General features: G+C 37.5%; 1 protein-coding gene across 1 annotated transcript in view; it reads right to left on the bottom strand.

Annotated features, from left to right (window-relative positions):
• The window catches only part of SH3RF1 (SH3 domain containing ring finger 1), a gene marked incomplete at its 5' end in the record, with an annotated part of 87,887 nt that overhangs the window by 65,679 nt on the left and 663 nt on the right, over positions 1-21,545 (bottom strand). The window lies entirely within an intron of this gene.

Consider the following 21,545-nt stretch of genomic DNA (forward strand, 5'->3'; position numbering starts at 1 on the left):
AGCACATTTCATGTATTTAAGAAATGAAAGTTAATTTACTTCAGCAAGCTTTCTGTAAATTACAATTGATAGTTTTAATTGCGTAAATTAGAGAAATGCATTATTTCTCTTTTAGGGCACCTGGATGTTCCTTCATTCCAATATCTAAACGCAGCACAAGATGATTTCTGACCTCCCTTGATCTTAGGTACATCTGCTTGATGGCAGAGCGGTAGATGTGGTCTACCTTGACTTCAGTAAAGCATTTGACACGGTCTCCCACAGCATCCTCATGGCTAAACTGAGGAAATGTGGACTGGATGATCGGATAATTAGGAGGACTGCGAACTGGCTGAAGGAGAGAAGCCAGAGAGTCGTAGTCAATGGGGCAGAGTCCAGTTGGAGGCCGGTAACCAGCGGAGTGCCTCAAGGGTCGGTACTGGGGCCCATATTATTCAATATATTCATCAATGATTTAGATGAGGGAATTGAGTGTACTATCAGCAAGTTTGCTGATGACACTAAGCTAGGAGGAGTGGCTGACATGCCAGAGGGCTGTGCTGCCATCCAGAGAGACTTGGACAGGCTGGAGATTTGGGCAGGGAATAACTTAATGAAATACAACAAGGGAAAGTGTAGGGTCCTACATCTGGGCAGAAACAACCCCAGGTTCCAGTATAGGATGGGGAGCTACCTGTTAGAGAGCAGTGTAGAGGAAAGGGACCTGGGGGTCCTGGTGGACAGCAGGATGACCATGAGCCAGCACTGTGCCCTTGTGGCCAAGAAGGCCAATGGCATCCTGGGCTGTATTAGAAGGGGGGTGGTTAGTAGATCGAGAGAGGTCCTCCTTCCCCTCTACTCTGCCCTGGTGAGACCGCATCTGGAATATTGTGTCCAGTTCTGGGCCCCTCAGTTCAAGAGGGACAGAGAGCTGCTGGAGAGAGTCCAGCGTAGGGCAACTAAGATGATTAAGGGAGTGGAGCATCTCCCTTATGAGGAAAGACTGAGGGAGCTGGGTCTCTTTAGTCTGGAGAAGAGGAGACTGAGGGGTGATCTTATTAGCGTTTATAAATATATAAAGGGGGAATGTCATGAGGATGGAGCCAGGCTCTTCTCAGTAGCAACCAATGATAGGACAAGGGGTAATGGATTCAAGCTGGAACACAAGAGGTTCCACTTAAATTTGAGAAGAAACTTCTTCTCAGTGAGGGTGACAGAGCACTGGAACAGGCTGCCCAGGGAGGTTGTGGAGTCTCCTTCTCTGGAGACATTCAAAACTTGCCTGGACGCCTTCCTGTGCAACCTCATCTAGGTGTTCCTGCTCCGACAGGGGGATTGGACTAGATGATCTTTTGAGGTCCCTTCCAATCCCTAGCATACTGTGATACAAAGTAAATAAGCAGTGGACAAAGTTTAAAAAAAAAAGAAAAAACAAAAAAGGTATTATATTCATTTCACAGATCAAGAACTAAAGACTAATACATCCTGTCTGGAAATTACTACAGCATCTAAAATATTATTGCCTCTATTTTCTGCTCCACTTTCCTGCTGAAGATTATTGTCCATTTGGCAAGGACAACAGGAAAAAGCCCCATGTGCTAGCTCATCAGCAGGCACAGTTCATAACCTGCCGATTAGCCTAAACTGACTTTGTCAGTCACCTTCAGCAGAAGGCAGGAGTGGTAACAGTTTAAATTGCTGTTAAATAAACCTGTTAAAGATCATGATTCAGCTCACAGAGAGACTAAGTGATTTGCCCAATGTCATACATTCAACTTAAGCACTGGAACTTAACAGTATCTCACAGTCTTAATTGCAAGAAAGCACTCATTAATGCATTTTATTATTGAAGGCAAAAAATGAAGTTTCTGACTTCATCCTGATTTTCAGATTTTTGCAACTGCTTCTGGTCTTCTGGTCTTTCTTTCTTTTCCATAACGTACAACACTACCGAAGCCTCCAAAAAGCTACAAAAACCCCACAGCTTACCTAGAATACTCTCTCTTGCAAGATACAAATTCTATCAAATTCATGCACTGCTGTATTTCTGCATGGCTGGGCTAGGGAGCAACCCTGACCAGATGAACCCGAACTGAAAGAGTACTGCTAGATTCATTCTAGAGCTGTGATACAAGGTAATCTCATTCAGCAAATTCAGTTGGAGTTGATTCTTTTTCCCAAAAGTAGTATGTTTATTTTGCCTTTCTTTTCAAAAGTACAAGTCCATCAGCAAAGAAATAAACCAACCTGATAAACAGAAACTAAAAAAGAAGCAATAGTTCTGTTTAGTCACAGCTAGGATTAAGTTATACAACCACCAAGAAAGAGTTTGGTAGATATAGCATTGGATGAAGATTAACTTTGCTCAGTATTTATCTTTTCATCTGCCCATGAAATAAAAAATGCATTTTTTTTTCAATAAACAGACCAAACTATTGCATTTCATGACATAATATTTCATTATTTACTCCAAAAATAAACTACATTTATTCAATACGTGTACTTGAGCTTACCACAGCAAAAAGTATACTGGACATGGCGATTCATCTGTATTGGTTTCTCAAACAGTGAAAGAACACAAGAAAAAAAGCACCATATGAAGATCCTGACCAAATGTGTAGCACTAGAAAGGTCCTTAACACATATATAAAACCAAAGCATGGGAGAAAACTGCCAATATGGTAGGAAATAGAAGAGTATAGGACAGATAATGTATTAAGGGGTACCTTGTATATGTAACATTGGCTGAAAACATAAATATACCAGTATTTATCAATGTATGAATACAATGACTACTAAATATATACTGACAGAGAGAGAGAGAGTATACCGATTGTGTTGCTGTGCCTCCACCTTCACACACACACTGAAAACAACTTTCTAGTACAACCTGTTATTTGTTTCAAAGGAAATAATGGGCTTCAACCATAGCTCTGAAAACAACATGTTATTTTCACAGCTTGCTATACTTACTGCAATGGACAGAAAGATAAACTACTCTGATAAGAAGGTTTAGCAGAGAAGGAAAGTTACAAACCAAAGGAGTGGTATGTAAAATGCATCTTAACTACGGGAGACAGTGTCTTGTGAATCAGCTTCAATTTAATTCTCTTTGTTTCATTCCAATGTACTTGTTGAGAATTACGGGCCTCATTTCCCCAACTGCTGGAAACAGGATTTAAATAGCAATTCATTAAATATATTTTATAAAGTACTTTGGTATCATAATATAATCTTTCTACTAAGTGCTCAGACTCAAATGGAGAATCCAATGGCAAGAAAAAAAAAAAAAAACCACACACCAGGAAAAAATGGTGATTGTTAAAATGCAGATAGTCTTAGGTGAAACTAATAAAAGATTATTTCTTGTCCCTCTTCCCCACAAAAACCTAGGAATACTCACATCACCTCATTTATAAAGAAATAAAACTTCCCATAAGTTTATCCACCAAGTGAATCGCTAACAAGAAAGTAAAAATTCTTATTTCATAATACCTTATTGTTCCTCTTCAACAGTTCTGTATAGAACGTGTACACTGAAATTAATTTTCAGCATCTTCACTCATACACTTAAAGAAAACAAGAAATATTTATTATGCCACTGCAGGAATTAATACTTAATACTGTCCTACTACTACTCAAGTCATACATCTTTAAGAGCCATGTTTAGGTTATGTATTAAGATGTAACATAGACCTGGAATCTTGATGGATCCCATGGCTCTTACCTTATTTATACCACTTAAGACTACAATTTAACCTATTGTTCCAGGCTCCTTCATCTACATATTAATTTATACATAAGACCATTCCATTCAAGATGAAGGCAGCAACATGCTGTCCAGCTGAGGACAGGAGTGACAGGGTGGTTTTGGTGTGCAACTGGTGCCCAACCAGGGTCAACCCATCACAACTAAGAACAGAAGATCATTGTATTTTGGGAAGTACTCAAGTCACTGGAATACTGGGTGAGGTTTTTTGCTGTTGTTGTTTTAAGTGATTGCCCTATTTTGGGGGGAGTTTTTTATTTAAAAAAAAAAAAAAAAACACACACAAAAAACTTTTGAAGGAATCATCAACATAACCAGTTAACTCTAGGAGAGGATTTCAATTTGTGAATACCAGTAAAATAGTCCTCTACAATTCAGAATCAGCTGACTCAGCTGTGGAGAGGCAGGATTTCAGATACTTGCTGCTTCTCTGTCCTACTTATGAGCTACCTGCAGTGGGTCCCTTTTGGAATACGTTGGGAAACCTAAATCAAAGCTCAGCTATGTGATCAAAGCTGCAGTATCTAGCATCTTAACAATCAAGTTTTTCCTCAGTCTAGCAAAAGAACATAAGAATATAAACACAATTGGGTCAGAGAGCCAAATTTGATGTTGCCCACCTGATTACACCACCACATTTCTGCAAACAGCATGTGGGATAAAGATAAACATCTCTCTGCTGAAAAAAAAAAAAAAAAAAAGGTGCCTAAAATTAGTTTCAGAAAATAGCGTTTAACTTAAGATCTCTCACCAATAATTGTCACGGAAAGCACACTGAATTTTAACAAGAGCAACTATGGGGCAAGGTTTCCATTAATAAACTTTATCATTCAATCTACTACCATTAAGTCTATACTCACAAAGACTCTACTGCTTATTAACAGTTCTTTCTCAGCAACATACGAGATTAAGAGGTAGATGAACAGCTTACTTTTACTGCTAAAGTGCTAGAGGCTACATTTAGTTTTTGACAGTCACAGCAGTTTTGATATGCCTTGGTGGCACATTTCATTGCAGTGTTATCGTTACAAATAGAAAAATCCAAACACTAAAAGCACACACAGGAAAACATTAGTGGATAAGCATTTAATGGTCTTGTCCATTTGAGGATGACTCCCTTCAAAGAAGCTTCCAGCACAACTTCGCTTACAGGAAGAAATTCTCCTAATTTTGCCACCCTTGGTCTAAGCAACATCTGAAGCAGAGTACTGATGTAAGCCAGACTCCAGTGTTTTTGGTTCCCCCTCAGCCAAGACCAGCCTGGGTCATACACTGGTAACAACCTTGGCAGCACACTCCTCTACTTCTATCACTGCCAATACTAATGAAACAAAACTAGACGCAAGAGGTTTCTTAGAAACTCAGTGTTAATGCTGCCTGGAACTATCTGTAATGCTTGTACTAATTATTTCTGAGTAGATTAGACCACAGAGTGCCAAGCCAGCCCAGCAGCCGTTTCTGTGCACGCTCTGCTGGGTGACCACATTTCTAAATTCAGAATTATATTAAATGTTTGACACCAACAGAAATTACAACCAAGCTATTAGTTTAAGAATCATTATAGCTATGAAAAGACAATCATCACTGAAGCACCCTGAATTCAAGAGATTAAAAAATACACTCAAGCAATACATAAAAGTAATTTACATAAATAAAAAAATAATCAAGCAATACATAAAAAAAAGTAGTTTTATTTTTAAAAGGCAAACAGTAAAATATACCTGTAAAAATCCCAGTTTTGCTTTTTATTTGAAATACTGCAACGTGGAAAGAGAACAAAGGGATGATTTCTACACACTAATTCAGCTTTCTAGTGCTAACATTTTACATAGCACATTACAGTCACTTTTATGCCCTCATCTGCATGCATCAAGTGGAACAGTTAGTCGTCATCTAGAGCCATAATATGAATATGTACTTGTGCTTCTCAATAATACTATATTTGTACAGCCTCAGTTGTTCTCTCTCCTTAGAGGTAGAAGATTGTGGTTCTATTTCGCTTTTTTAAAAAAAGGAAACAAAAGAATATTACATTGCTCAGTGATTCTTTTTAAATACAGATTCACTACTCAGGCTTTCAAGCACTTCATGCTACAACATAAACCATATAAAATTTAATAATTTTTTCTACCACCAAGAAAGAACATACCTGACACTCATTTCTTATTAGAACACTGAATTGGAAAAAATGAAAGGCTAGATACAATGCTCAAGGTCATATGAATAACTAAAGTCCACATACATCTGAAATCCATTTGCTGGTTATTATTATTTTTAAGGGAATAACATTACACTGAAATTACTATTTTTGTTATTTTTCCTTCAAATTCAATAGCAGACATACAATCCCCACAAGATCATAGAGATATAGCTAACCTGAAACGTAATATTCAAAGTTACGTATGTTTTTAAAGCTCTCTTTTTAAAAGCTATTCAACTTGTAAAAAAAACCTTAATTTATGCTTTGATAAATACTAGTTTCTTTCAAAACCATAATGCTCCAACATCTGAAATTTTATCCCAAGATACTATTTTCTCATTAAAAACAGAAGTCAGAAACAAACTATTTTCTCCTAACTTAATCTCATCTTTACATTACAGAGGAAAATGAGAAGAGAAATATCACAGCTAAGCCAACACAAACAACCAATTTTATGTTCACCATCTGATAGTCAAAAAATAGGGGAAAGCAACTTCAAGCCATACTTAATTTTGTGCTTTCTTGACACAATATACAATCAGAATTATTTTCTCTCACCAAATAATTCACTGGGGATACAAACAAGGATATTAAGAAAAAAAAAGGTGCTATTTCCATAAAAAGTGTCATTAGTGCCTGCAATCCATGATCCAAGATGACATGAGATCCAACCACCAAACCACAGATGTCTTGGCATGGATTTCCTTTAACCTCTATTACAGCGCTGAAAGGGATTGCAAAACAATTCTCTGGCCCAACAACCCAAGCACTCGCTCAGGATGTGGGCAGTTGGGTTTTAATCCTTTTTCCAGTGGATATTCTATTTTCACAGAGAGGAACAACTTCGGGTTTAGAAAGGGGGGCCAAAAGTCTACAAGATTAAGCCACTACGATCACCAGTACCAGTCTCCACAGTACATTAAATACTGAACCAAAGGCTCAATTGCCGTAATTAAGGTGATTCACTTAAAGGAGATTTAATGCATATTGACAAAATGACAGAAGAAACACCAGACTTCTGTATCCAATGCTACTTTTTCTAGTATCTTTTGAAAACGTTGTTTGCAATAATAGAGATAAACCACAAAGTATTTGTTAGCCTTTGATCTGAACAGCTAGCCAACATTCGTAGGTCCTTGCTGGCTTACCTCCATTAGAAAGACAAAAATGAGAATTCAAAGTAGTATTTACCAAGAACAGTCATGAAATCATGAATCCCTGAATATAACATGACCATGAAACAGCCCCCGCATACTACGCAACTGTCAGTGCAAACAGCGAGCCCCGTGCTCTCTCGAGCGTTGTCTGTTACCTTGCTCATTCATGCACACGTCTGCTTTTTTTTTTTTTTTTTTTCCTTCTTTTTAACCTTCTCTCAAAAAAATACATTTTTCTTCAGGCACTAACCAGTCACCCAGCCCTGGTATTTACAGTCAGTTTTATCAGTCCTCATAGGGCAGTCTCCACTGTTACAGGTTTATTATGCTGATCAGTGCCTTTAGCAGCAGCTTCTATTGCTTCAGCTACCACAGGAACACTAAGACCAGTGTCCCTCTAATGAAGGATATCCAACTGCACTCGTTGATTTTTACCAGATCAGTTTTCATGAAAGCCATTAACACTCCTCTGTATTCCAACAGAGTATTTTCCAATGTATATTTTAATAGCAGAGTTCAAAACGGCAATTTTATTTCTATAGCTACAAGACCTTGAAAAATATAAACACAGTGAGTGTTTACATAAAACTACTTTGGACAGATTTCTTCTATTAAACTTAATATGCTCAACAGAAAAAAGAAATCTGCAAAAAGTATTCTTTTCTCAAAACATAGCACAAATCAAATGCTATGGCATCTACTGAGTACCACTACTAAGACATTCAGATTCATGAATCGTAATAAAAATCAACAACCTCCTCCAAAAACAAAGTACAGTTTGGCATCACTATATTTAGTGTAGACTTCAGTAATTGCAGTCTGCACCCAAAGGCAGAGCTCTGTGACACTGACAAAGCCCTGCCATTTGAATTCTGTTCCAAGTTTGGTCTGCCTTTGTACAAAGCAAAGGTTTTCCCGGAGTTGGAAAGCCACACTCTATCAGAAGTTTCATTGACTCTACCACTTTCCCCAAATGGAAACATGCAGAAAGAATGTAAATCTGAGTTTTAAAACACATTCATGCATTCAAACCTTGAAAATCAGTGCATAACTTGATTTCGGCTTATCTGAAATCTTACAAATTCTTCCTAATGTTCTAGCTTTGAGAACCAGAGGTATTTGACTTCACAAGAATTAAATGCTGTTTCTAGGAAGATGTGGGGTCCTAACCTTACATTGTAAATAGCAATTAGAAGAGCGAGCCATGATTTCCTAAACAAGACTGCAGCCAACACCCAGATCTGAGGGTGAAGTTATCCGTTTAAGCATGAAGAGGATTTCTCCATCATCATAAAATATCTTATGCAAACAAAACTTATGAATTCCTGGAGGCAACTATTTAACATTTGCTTGAAACACATGATTTGGAATACCTTGCTTTCCATTTACTATAGGCAAGACTAACCAAGCCCAACTACCAAATATGCTATGATTACCGCATACTGGGCTACAAGATTTTGAGCTATAAGACATATCTAATTACAACGACCAAGTTGTGCTTCTGTTTGATTCAGATAAACCACCTTGAACTTCAATACAGCTATGTGTGATTGGGCTTCAATCTGACTATATCTAAGTGAAGCTGCACTGAAATCTTGCAAGCAGATGAAAAATTTCACACACACAGGTTTCTTCTGAGGACTGTGCCTCTGAATATTATAAATCCATACCCTTCCATTACTGCAAGTACAAAATTGACTCTAAAATAATTTTATTTCTTCTTTTTTAACCATTTCTAATCTAATCTTTATTTTTGAACTGTGCAGTACACTCCAGACAAAAATACACATCCACTCAGACAACCACAGTCTACAAAAAACAACAAACAAGGTCATAAATTTCACCAACCAATCTATCTCATTAACTGTTGTAACTCCCATCAACATAAAAAAAATAAGGAATTGCGTGGTATAGCCTAACTGCATGTGCATTGCAGACATTTCTAAAGCTCTAAAAGGATTAAGGATGCCATGTTACATAAAATTTTACTCAGAGAATATTTTTTAAATGGCATCTGAGATGGCATACAAAATTGTGTGATTGCTGCAGGAAAAAAAGGGGCACAAACACTTCCTGACAGTTGTGTGGTTTTAACTCGCACCTCTTTTTTTCTTGGATTCCTTTAGTGCAAACTCAGAAAATTTGAAACAAGAGTATTGACAGAGACACTTTTTTTTTTTAGTGTAATACTCTTGTAGAATAACCAGTTCCTTTTGTATGCCGTTTAAAATCCATTTTTGACCTTTTTTTAATACTGTTTCTTTTACAGCTGTTTCTTTTACAGCTGGTAAGATAACAAACAGGGAAGCATAAACAACATCAGCTCCCTGTTGCGAGCAGCACAATTCTGACTTGAATATACTAAAAAGTATGATTTCCTGAGTAATGAGCATATACCCACAACAGAAGCTGAAGTTAGAAATAAGCTTTTGTTGACCCTTATGTTTCTTTCTGGGTTGGGAGGTTTCAGTATGAGAAGATAAACACTTCTTGAAATTGTAAACTGCTTTGGGAATCTGTTTCCAGAAACAGCCCACTAGCTATTGTGTTTCTCCACTGAAAAACCGATTCCACTTACTAGTGAAAGTAAAGATAAACAAAAATCTCCCGTACTAAACAAAAATTATGCATTTTGAAAACATGATTCTAGAAAGACAGTTTTCCTTTTACGCATGTTACAGAAAGGTGAGCTGCTCCAAGGGACTGAAAACATAGTCTATTATTTTGCTTGGAGAACCTGCCCCACGAAATTCATTCTTCTTATCTGCCATGACTAAATTCAAAAGAGTAGTAAGATCGTAGCCATGCTCTGTAATGCCAGTAGGATGTTTACATTCTTATTTTCAGCTATTACTAACTGAAGAACTACACAAAAGACCGAAGAAACATGGAAGCAAAGTGAAAGAAAATGCTACAAAATCAGAATAGTCACAAATGGTCTTTTTTTTTTTTTTTCTTTTCTCCCTTCTTTGAGAAACTTTTCTTATTTCCAAGCAATTCTTAGGACACTAGCCAACCTCCTCCTATTGAATGGGAGATTTAAATTTGTAGCTTTATTGGTTCTATAAGAACTGTGAGAATAGTTTATTGGTAATAAAATTGACATTTTTAGAGTCCTGTGAAGAATCTCAAAGTGCTTGAGAGATATGCCAGAAATAATCCTCATGGTCCTGAACAGGAAGTTCTTCAACCATTTTGGAACTGAAATATTCTACATGACACATAGTACATAACATACTATTTCAAAATAAACAACGAAAAATAAAATACGAAGTATTCTGAAATTAAACTACACACATACTGGAAGGATATAGATGGCAGTGAGTCAACACAGCTAATTCTTCTTGTTCTCACCTCTTGTCTAGCCAACTCCTCCACATCAGCTTTTCTATTTTGACGCTCAAACATCAAGCTACCTCTTCAACTTGTTCCTTCAGCACATCCTCCTCACCAGGTCTCTAATTCAATTCTAGTAAGCAGAGACCTGTTTTTCTCAATCCGATTTCCTTCTTTGTCATTTTTTTATCCAATCTGTCTATTGCTGCGTTCCAAATCTACTACCATGGTTTGTTTGCTTTCAACATAATTCACTGTCCTCTATTCCATTATTACTTGACCTTTTGGGTCTTTATCATCCATCAGTATTGAAATTTCTCTGCTGTTTAGTCATCTCCTCACAGAGGCCTTCTCCTGTTCTTTCAATGAGATGAGCAACTGCTTTCATGCCCCATACTCGCTCTGTACTCAGCTCCTCTGCCTCTGCCAAACACAAGGTCACCCTTGGCCTCTCCCAGACCTGGCTTGCACCCTACATCCACCTCCTTTGCTCCTCCACTGTGTTGAACATGTCTGGCAGGGATCCTGCAGTTAGTATTCTTCCACTATAAACTCTTTTTTCCTTCCTTCAACTCCACTACCTCAGCAGCTCTGCTCAGGAGACAGACACAGCTTAAGTTTGACAGGGCTAGAAGAGCCAAAACTGAACAGAAGTAATATGCAGCTTACAGAGGTGGCCACTACCACATTATCTGCATCAATGTTTTCTAAGTTCTGGTCCACAGTCTACTGATTGCCTGAAATCTTTTCAAAGATAGCTTGTGAAACAACCACGAAGAAGCTTTTAATCTGCATATGCATAATGGCAAGGAAACAAACTGTTATCTTCATTTACCCCACTCTATATTTAAAATTTAACCTAATTTTATTGGGCTGTTAAAGCAGGAATTAATACATTAAAAAAAATAATCCTTTATTCCCCCCAGCAAAACAAAGTGATAGCCCTTTTAACTTTTTCCTCCAGTTGTAGGTACTGTGTCTTATACTCAATGGAAGTTCAGATCAGCATTTCTCAGCCTTTCAAAACTCAGAGTAGATATCAACACATATTTCTGGAATACCTATAAGTCTTCCGAAAGATTATCTATTCTTCTTACTTATTGACTATCCCTGCCCTGCTTAGACCGAAGGTCTAAGAAGATTACAGAACCTGGTGGCAAGGCTGAAGGCTTGTTAACTTAATAAGGCTGTGGATTAAAAACTGTGTTAAATTAAACAGGTTTTGAAAATGGCTTAACTCTGCTAGCATGGATAAGATTTAAGACTCTCCTCTCAGATCTTTATCTATCTCATGAAAAAGAAGACTATGTGAGATAGTAGGGCACTGGCACACACAAAAAAGTGAACGTCCACGAGACGTTGATTTTCTTTTAGCAAGCTCTCAGCTTCAGGATAAAAGCTTCATCTTTACTCAAAGGCACATTAGCACAGCACACCAAATTCATCTTTACTGGATTTGTTTAAAATAAGCTTGTAGAACAGCTATGCCCTATATATGCCAACTCAGATTGTCATCTGATTATCTTTGAATACTTTTCATCTTAACACTTTTTAATCAGTCAGAAGTGCCTCATTCTTCCCCAATTTTTTTTAATAAATAAAATGCAGAGCATAACCTAAAGAATTTAGACAGCATGCAAATAAAGAATCGTTGAAGAGACTTGATTCAAATTATTCAATATTGATCCTCTCACTCCTCTGTGCAAGTAAGACTACATTCCTTTTCTTGAGCTCAGCAGCTTGGAAATCTGGTAGGAGTACTTTTGTCTTTAACCAGAGCTTTTCAAAAGCTTGTCTTGTAAAACTGTGGTTCACACAAGATAAAACAGTGTTTCAGTTCTTTAAAAAGCTTTTAATGTACATGTACATTTTGAAAGTTTAGGTGCTGAGAAGTAGTCAAGAGAGGTAATATCCACATATTTCCTTTATAAAAAGGAGAGCAGAGTTACCTCACCTTATTGCAACACTAACGCCATGAAACAAAATCAGTTTTATTAACAAAGGAACACTAAAGACTGGGGAGTGGTTCAGGTGTTATGAAGTCCAACAGGACACTCTCTGATGCCTGGCTTATCTTTTGTGCAACGCTGGCAGCACTCCTTCAGAGAGGAGGAGAATATTTGCATTAATTTTTAAGCAACATTGAAATGCTTACCTTTGATCAAAATGCATTTATGATGAATAGCATACTTCTGAGCTAGAAACTGTAAAATTATACTTTGCACATTTAGAGAAAATAAAACCAGACGATCTATAGTCATCTCTGAAAAATCATGCCAAGTTGAAAGATAGAAATTAAGCAGCAGACCAGAGCTTTTAGTTCAATTTAAAAAAAAAAAAACAAAACACACAACCAAAAAAAAAACACCCCCCCCACCCCCCTAAATTTACACCGTATTTTAAAAATTATTTGTGGAAGGCTGTGCATATCAGTACCATTTCAAACAAAACTATTGTAAGAGAGACAGCACACACACATCTGCACAAGAGAACCTGGTTCTCATTTTTAGTATATCGGACACATTCTCGTAGGTTCTGTTTTTCTTATACTCGAGAGTTTAAGTGCTTATACTATAGGTGGTGGTGGTGAATTAATCAAGGGCCAAACAAGGTAGGAACAAAGACCTAGACAAGAAATTAAATTACTTAAAATTCTGAAGTGTTCATACTCTTATGCTACAAAAACCTAACTTTGAATAACAAATCATAGTGCCACAAGAAGTGTCAAATGAGTGTCACAGTCCTAAGCTTCTAAGGGTACAGGCATAAGTGATTTCTGTGGTGGATTGCTCACATGCACCAAAGTTGATTTTCATGTACCTAGCAGGCCCAGATTCTGAGACACTTTGGCAACAGTGTCTGTAAATGAAACATGAAGAGTTGAGTTTGACTGCCATGTTTCATTTTCCCCTCAACTGGAGAATCCACACCTGTACGCTTCCAGGAAACATTGAATGACATTTTAAAGATATGCATATAACCATCACATGTCAAAGAATTCAAAATTCTGGACTCAGTTTCTCTCTTCGGAGCGATTGTCCTTATCTCTAGAGCATCTTCCTGAGTCCTGATGATTTCCTGACATTTAAGAGCACGCAGAAGAGAAAACAGACTTCACTGTTCGCCTCTGTGCTGACCAAGACCAGATAGGAGCTTTGTGCCCAAACTGCATGGCAGCGCTGGCAATATCTATGGGATGAGAACAAATAAAAGCAGTTATTCAGGCACTCTCACTGCAGCAAGGCTCTAACTAAGTAGGACTAGCCCACTGTTTAGTCTGACAATCAAACAGGGGACAGTGCTGCCATCTCCCCCTCTATACCCAGGATTCTGGTTGCAGAGACAGTGCTATGTCTAGAAGATGCCTGCCAAGATGATAACTTCAACTGCCAGCACTGCTGGGCCAGAACTTGATACAGTTGGAAACCAAAGGAGAACAAAGGACTTCTACAGTAGTGGAATTATTGCTTCCTTGTCCTAACACTTCAGGCTTGGACTGCAGATATTGAAGTATAACTGAAGTACACCAGTTACAAAATTGCAAAACAGCACTCATGCAGGGGCACACATCGCCTCTCAGAAGCTGCTTCTGAAGCAGCATTTTTTCCCCTCTCCCTCTTAGATCTAGAGGAAGGTGAAAATCTGTAACACACACAACATCAACATTCTTCAGCATTCTGAACACATGCCAGAGTCAAGGTACCCATTCGCTTGTAAAGACAGATCAGAAAGGCTGAAGCGATCTTCATTAGTTTGGAAGGTGAAGAAAGATAAGTGCAGAAAAGAGTACTTCCCAAGGAGGTGCCACTCTCCCACCTCAGGGCCATTTCCTTCCTAAAATTAATCCAGCTCACCTCAAAGCAACCATTCTTGGTCCACACAACAGACACAGGCTTTTCCTTCGTGTACCCAGTAATAAGGTGTATGTATGAACAGGGCTGACCAGACAGTATTGCAGCTTTAATTACTGAGACACATTCTTACTCACACTCGGATGTGCATATGGACAACGATTTAAAGAACAGAAAAACAAAACGAGAAAAAGGAAAATTTTAAATCAAAGGAGGCAAAGCAATACAGTAATATTAACCTACACTTTATGTTCCTCACTCATTTAGCAGACTTAGTCATACATACCACAAGAGTGTCTGTAGTCCAGATACTTCAACAGAACATTTTCTTTCTTATTGCTTATTTTATTTTCCCTATGTTTGACACAGTCAAGGACAAATTGGACACAAGAGGGAAGAAAGATATATGTTTTCTTTTTCTTGGAAGTAGTATGCTAAGATCAGAGGCAAGAGAACATTTGAATAAAGGACAACGAAGGAGCCAAAGAAAAGACCAAGGAAGGTGTTAAGCACATCATAAGGAGAAGGCCAAATGCACTGCAAGAGGAAGTCCACCAAAAGAAATACAAACAATTCAACATAACAAGTTTTCAGTTTTATTATCACAGCTGCAGTTTCAGGCTTGCTGTTTTCCACAGTTCCTATCCATACACTAAACACAGGGGTAAGAAAAGGAAGTACCATGTGAAAACCATTTCACTCAGGTAAAGGAGAGGGGAGGAGAAGGAATTCTAGCTGACTCCATCCCAGTCAGGCCCTTCAGCTCTTCCTACTGTACAGGATGTCTATTAAGCCACCAAACAAGAGGTAGCCACTGCAGAAAGCCAGATGCTATGCACACAGAAACACAGCAATAGCACTGCTGACTGACTTTGCTAACCAGACCCTGGATCACCTCTGTAAAGCAATTTTATTGGTATTTGACTTCTGTTGTAAGAAGAGAAAAATTAAAAGATTTTTATTCTCTTAAAAAAAATAAAAACACCCACAACAAAAACAAACTGCTCCCCTTCATGAGCCCATTAAAAGTAAGAGCTTTAGACTTCCTTTTTGTGCAGAAGTTTAGAATTTCTGAATGATCAAAGCTTTTTGAGTAGACCAATAACCTGTAACTCACCGGCCAAATTACAGTGGAGAAAAAAAGACACCATTTTATTTCAGGTAGACTGTTTTAAACGAATCTACAGAAATGGAGGAATATTAAATTGGAAAATGAAGGGAAATAAAGACAGCCCCCTCTTCCACCTGAAAACAAAGCAATCCTACAACAGTATCTTCCACTGACTAAAAAAAAAAAATAAAAATAAAAGGCTCTGAGAAACAAAATCAAAATAGATTTAAGTATCACACTTAAATACTGTGGATTTGTTTAATTTATAAATCAACTTACTTCAAAACCTAATTATTTTCAAAATAAAGGGATTACACTAGTTTCACAGCTATTTTATCAAGCAGATTTATTTTAGCTGGCAGATTAAAGATTGCTATCGAGGTTCAAAGTATGGAATTAAATATTTCCGTACTACCAAACCCATTCACATTATATATTCTCTTTTTATTCTTTTCAAAACACACGCAAATCTACACACCAGCGTGTCAGCTGGATGCAGACTTCTCTAGCTGAAGAACAGAATGCCAGATTACACAGTTGTTTTTTTTTAAGTGTCTGTTTTTTCCTCACTGGGGTATTTATGTGATTCCCTAATAAACATCCAAACACAAAATGAAATTCTTTTAACAATGTAACACTAGGCACTGGACCATCTTTGGTACAGGAAATGGATTATGAAGAGCTCTCCAGTAATGAGGAAATCAATGTTTTAAAGAGTCAACAGCGGTTATCTACTGACCTCAACGGAGACTGTGGACCCATTGTAAAACACCCTATAGATACATCCAAAATAAGAAAGTCAATCTCTGCCCTAAAGAATATACAGTTTAAATAGCAAGTCAAACAAAGGAAGTACTATCAGTCATATCTGCAGATGGGAAACAGAGGCACAAAGAGCTTTGAATGACTCTGTGCAAGGTTATAAAGGCTGCCTGTGGCCCAGCCAGGAACTGAGCCCGGAAGCTCTCAATCCTAGCCCAATGCCTTTAGATACTGAGACAATTCTTCCTTTTGCTTATCCTCCCGCTCTTTACTTTATTACTTATCTCAAAGAGGAAACACGTTAGCACCATGAGAGACAGTCTATTTTCCTTTTATATTTATAATCTCCATTAAATTTTATCTATCTTAACATAGGATACAAAAGAGTTACAAAGAAGTAATTAAAATTGAACAAACAATTGTAAATGTAAAAGCAGAATCTAGTATTTCAGAAAGTGTGAAAGGAAACAAAAGCGTGCATAAATGATTTAGAGAGACTTTTCCAAATGTTTTTTTCTAATGACCACTCTGGAATATGAATATGCACCTATCTCCATATTCTCAAATTAAGATATTTCACGTGTTAAAGTTGCACCTCGACTTACTTTCATAGGATGGAATATATGCAGGAATGGATAATTAAAACTACACAAACAATGATAAGATACTGAAAAAAAAAAAAAAAAGAGAAAAATTGCAAGGGGAAAGCAGATTTTGTATATATTTGTACACATACCTGATTTTGAGGATTGTATCATCAAGTAATGATTCTCCAAGCTACCATCACAAATGCCAATCATGAAACTAACTGCAGTAGCACATTTCTTGCACATTTCTACAACCTTTTTTCCCCCCCAAAGTGGCATGCTTTACAGACTAATCTATTATCACAACGTAAGCCTCTTCTAAGAGTACCTGACCAGCAGATGTTTACCAATACGACATTTCTATACACTGTTTTATTCTACTAACTCTTGTTCAGAGACGATTTAAACATCTGTTCCAATCTACACCTGCTGCTATGCTGGGCAATCCCCATACTTATTTTCAATCCTTTATTAAAGGTATTGATCCATGAACACACATTTTCAGCCCCATTGCTGTTTTCTAATCATTAAGAAGTTTCCTTTGACAACTAAGTTCTGCCAGGGTCTCAGTAGCCCAACAAGTGTCATAGCTATGCCAGAAGCACTTATTTCAACTCCTATCAGGTTTTTGAATCAAACTGTGTGAGCTGCCACCCTGAACTCTTTACTCCAGGGCGGCTAGGATAAAAGAAAATCAATTGCTAACATGATGCATAGAGATCAAGACAGGAGCCTGACCTGCTGAAGTCACCGCAGACCAGAAGGTGGCCCACTGTCACTACTGCCCCAAGCTGTGTGCCAAGTTCAGCTGTGGAAGAGAACCTGGCTCCATTTATTTTCCTTCTTGGCATTAAAGCTGCTTTAGCAGTTTCCAGGCAGGACTACTGGATCACAAATGACCGCTGCTTTGGCAGTATGGATGTGGTAATTTAAAATTTTACTGTTGCTTTCCTGTGTTACACAAGCAGGAGAATGGACATGTGGATTTACACTATGACGCAACACAGCTGAGCATCAGCAGAAACTCATGGAACAACCTTCTGTTTGTGGGTTTTTCTTTCCTCTTCAGTTTATAAGAATTTATTGCAAACATCTCAGATGCTAGTGGTTCTCAACAGAAAAACAAAGTTTTAGGTGTGCATAGAGCAAGAATTTATTGACGAAGTTGGAAAACCTTTAATGAGCATCTTCTAATAACCTGTAATGTTCCTTTACCCTCTCATTTCAAGACTTCACCAAGAGTGCTATTAGCAGAGATATTAGATTTCCAAAATAAAAACAAGAGAAAAGGGAAAAGCTTTAGGACCTTCCCATTGTCCACACTTTAACATTTCTCGGTAAGATTTCCCACTGACGTACAGTATAATACACCCAAATTACCCCATCAATACTTCAATGCATCAATTCAGCATAAGCATCAACTCGATTAGACAGGGACAACTTTTAAGCTATTCATGCTTTTCTTTTGGAAAGGGAAATCATTGGAATCCTTTGCTTATCTCTTCCTGCCTACACTTAGTTCACTGAACAGCTGAAAACATTACTAAAAAAATATTTTCAACAGTGATGAGATTTCAGACTATCTAGAGAACTCCACTCTAAGTTCTGCTGAGAAGACAGTCCTAATTTCTGAAACTCAGACTATAAAGAAATTAGCAGAAGAATCGGTATGTCTTAGGCACATACAAATTCAAGGGAAAAGTCAAACGCGTGTCATCTTAAATCTATGCTCTAATGGAGAAATTAGAACAGCTCTCCAACATCTAGCAACTTATGCACACAGCTACATTTAAGACTGCCGCAATAAGCACACCGTTGTAAAACTACCATAAAGAACTTAAGATAATACTTGTTTGACATACTTTGCGAAAATGACAAGATGAATAACGTGAGCATAAATTTGAAATTAAGTACCCTAAAATTTTCATACACTCTTTTGAAGGAAACACGGCTTGTTATCATGCAGCCCCTCAACAGCCCTCAATAACTTGCTCCTGATAACTAGTCCCAAGCAGATTTGACAACAGACCATGGTTCTTACAGCTCTTCCAAGCTGTCAGCCTAGCTGAAGTTTTTCACTTAAAAAAAAAAAAAAGAAAAGAAAAGAAAAGTATTAAATTAGCATCCATACCAGAGAGGAAGCTGCAGCATGAGTGTAACTATTATTTGTTCTCCCAGGCAAGCTGTCTGCTCAGAACTGAAGAGCTGGGCAGTCAGCACACACAGTTTTCCATCAGGTACAGCAGTATACTGCCTTTGTCCAACCAGTACCCAGGCAAAGGCACAGAAGGCTTTACGCATCAAAACAGCAGGGAATAGAAAGAGGTTAAGAACTTGCAGGGAGAAATTGCAGTTGCTAGGGCAGTGAAAGATTATAGAGGTTACAGAAAGAAACAGGGTTATTGCAGTGGTGGACATACAAGGCACAGGATTTGTTAATCCCCACCACCCACCCAGCTTCATTAGTTTTAAGACTCAAGGAACCATTTGTTTGTTTATTGCCATGTGTCACCATATACATATAGAGAATGCAATATACATAGTACTGTGCAATAACAGGGCAGGCAGCTCCATAGTCATTGATACAGTTCAGGAAATCACACTGCAGTACATGCTGTATTAACCTTTTCTGAAAATTATGGCATCCACTGAAAGGGCATTTATGAGCTTAGTATTACTTCAGGGTATAAGCAGAATGTTTATGACTTGACAGCCTTCATCCACGTTCACTTCATTTAACGTAACAGCAACTTTCATTTACTAGTTCCCCTTCAGCAAAATTAGTTCAGGAAATCTGACTCTGCCACTCATCTAGAAACAGATTTTCCTCTCCAATTCCCAGAGAGGAATTCTGTTTGCAACCATCTTTTATGTTATAGTTAGCAAAACAAGTAGGGCATTCACTTCAACACTGTCTATTAAATTGGCATTTTGCTTTCTGGACTTTTTTTTAAAAAGCATTTTTCATATAGAACAAGGAAAAGTTCTTCATATCTCCCCCTTCTTATCCCTCAGACTCAGCTTGGTTCTTAAAAGTACTGCCTTCCTAGAAAAAAGGGTCTGGGAAAAGTGGACAAAAGATGAGAAGATCATCTTCCTCTGTCTCTCAAAGGGAAGAAGACACAAGAATGCCTGTGAAACCCCAGAAAAAAAGATGTATTCAGACTTACTGTAAAATGCTGAATTACTAACATACATTCAGTATCAGTTAATTGCATGGGGAATGCACATGGTCACAATTTTAATGGCACATGGTACAGCATAACTAATAAATTGAAGCAGCATTCCATATGTTATCACTTTCTACACTGTACAACATCTGGAAATGCAAATGTTGCACAACAGGATATTATAGAACATTTTTTAAATAAAGAGAATATTCCATTCTCAGTTTTATTTTTTCTAGTAACACTTTCAGAAACTCTGAAGCGCAGCCATTCACATATGCAGTACATTGCTGCACCAGAAGCCTTTTTGGAGGAGAAGCCATCTCTGAAAACACAAAGTTATTTACAAAGGTCAACACAAGAATATATAAACAAGTTATACGGTTATTTTGCTTTTTTTTTTTTTAAATTGAAGAGCTTTTGCAAATGCAAGGTACCATGGTAAACACTAAGGTTCTGGAGAAGACCAGACTGGTTTTGATACTGCTGAAGATTCTTTGCAGTATTTATTAAGGTTTACCTTCTGAAAGAAAAAGAAACACCACATCATCTTCTCCCCTCCCTTACCAATTAATCTATATGCAGAACAAAACTCATTAACAGGAAGTGGCATGATAATTATTATTTTTATATTCTAAAGTAAAGAACCTAATGAGAGTCTCTACCAAGCAGAGAAAACAATACAACCTAATGGAAGAGCACCTGTATTTTAAATCCTCATGCAAACTTAAGAGGCATATCTAAGATGTTTTAGAGATATTCCACTCATCTAAGTACAACTGAGGACAAATCAGTGTAAGGCTTCCTTCACTGGGTAAGTAAACTAAATCATTCAGCTATACTTTAAAATGAAGACTAGTCTTGCCTAATGCATGTTTAAGCCCCTCTCCTTGGAACTCCTTAAGACATTTCTTAAAAATAAAATAAACTGCACAAGAAGGAAACCACCTAAACCATTCAAGAAACTTTACTTCAAACACAGGAACTCTGAATATGCAAGCATCACAAAATGGACAGCAAGACCTTTCAGAGAAGCTGATCTGCCTTGTCATTAGATAAAACAAAGCAAGGTCAGTCACCTCACCAAATATATTTGCTGATACAGGCTCCAGAATGTATAATCATAAATGAGGCTATTGAGCCTTGATTATAACATATGACAGAATCTACAGGTTGCATAGATCATAAACAGGAGTACAGACAGAAAGCAATGTTTTCCCATCACAGTACATAGATTGTCCAAATCACTTAGAAAAAATACTTTGAGGAAAAACTAATTAAAGAGGTGAGGACTGAGAGTACAAATAACTTACCAGATCCCAGTAATGCAAAGATTTCTTTTTAAAGGAAGTAAAAACGTAGCTCCTTAGAAGCCAATGGCAAAACCTTCGTCGACTTCAACAAGAAAACTCCCCTGCTCATGTTTAACATTTGTTAGATGTAATTCAGAGAAAATTTACTGATAGTCAGAATCATTACAGAAAGCACAAGAGCCAAAATAAAAACTCTAATCTTGCAGCTGACAAACCAAGAACAATTTCAAGTGTTCTTCACAAGATGTTTATCCTTAACAATTACTTAAGCCTTCCACATAAATTATCTTGTTCTATTTGACTTCCTTTTAAT

Source organism: Vanellus vanellus, assembly GCF_965231255.1.
Source record: "Vanellus vanellus genome assembly, chromosome: 4".
Classification (NCBI taxonomy): Eukaryota; Metazoa; Chordata; class Aves; order Charadriiformes; family Charadriidae; genus Vanellus; species Vanellus vanellus.